General features: G+C 52.9%; 1 long non-coding RNA gene across 1 annotated transcript; it reads left to right on the forward strand.

Moving 5' to 3' along the window:
• The first annotated feature begins 8 nt into the window (after nucleotides 1-8).
• Nucleotides 9-709, forward strand: LOC106953923 (uncharacterized). Its single transcript, XR_001426272.1, has 2 exons — nucleotides 9-204; nucleotides 285-709. It is a non-coding gene; the product is annotated as an uncharacterized LOC106953923 (long non-coding RNA).
• Nucleotides 710-769: the final 60 nt, after the last annotated feature.

Consider the following 769-nt stretch of genomic DNA (forward strand, 5'->3'; position numbering starts at 1 on the left):
ACTGTCAGGAGTTGGGGTTTTTGTTTTGCCTTTTTTTTTCTGTTCCTATGGCTTGCCATCACCACCAGATGGCACCGTGGAGGCTAGGATAGGAGGACTGAAGGGCTGACGTCACCGTCACACCGGTTCCCAATCCACTCGTCAGCGGGACTTTATGAGACGGAGACTGCCAGCATACCAACGCTTGAGTGTTAGCCAGTAATGGTAACCCAGAGCCCTCTCCAGCGATCTAGTCGAGCTTCCTGTTGATTCTGATCTAACGCCCTCTGTTTGGATTTTTTCAGCTGTTCCTGCAACTTCAAGTCTGGCTGTAGTCCCGAGTTTCCCCTTGCGACGCCGTGGGCACGTTACCCGCTGGTGCCCAAGGCAGCCACCACTCACCTTTTCCTCCGTAAAACAAGAAGTGGTGTCTGGGAATCCAAGCAGGCAGTCCGCTCGCTCTCCGTGACGACGTCAGGATCCTATTACCTGTCCGCCCTCCACCGCAGCACAACCTCCACCTCCAGCACCCCCACACCTGGCCACGCCGTTGTTTTTTCCCCCTCTCCGAGTAAGCATACAACTTTTAAGCTCTGGAAAATCCCCCACGGTCCCTGAATTCACCTCCCGATCTGTTGTTGTTCCCAGAAGTCCTGGCTTACCTGTCTGTCGCCGTCCCTTCGATGTTTGAGAGCCTACCTGGAAATCTTTTAATAAATCACTTTAACTGATCTTTCGCGTCCCGAGTGTGTTCTGCATGTGGGTTCGTAGTGTAAATGCCAAGATGACA

The sequence above is a fragment of the Poecilia latipinna genome, unplaced genomic scaffold, assembly GCF_001443285.1.
Source record: "Poecilia latipinna isolate Pla-1442-1.1 unplaced genomic scaffold, P_latipinna-1.0 Scaffold613, whole genome shotgun sequence".
Lineage (NCBI taxonomy): Eukaryota > Metazoa > Chordata > Actinopteri > Cyprinodontiformes > Poeciliidae > Poecilia > Poecilia latipinna.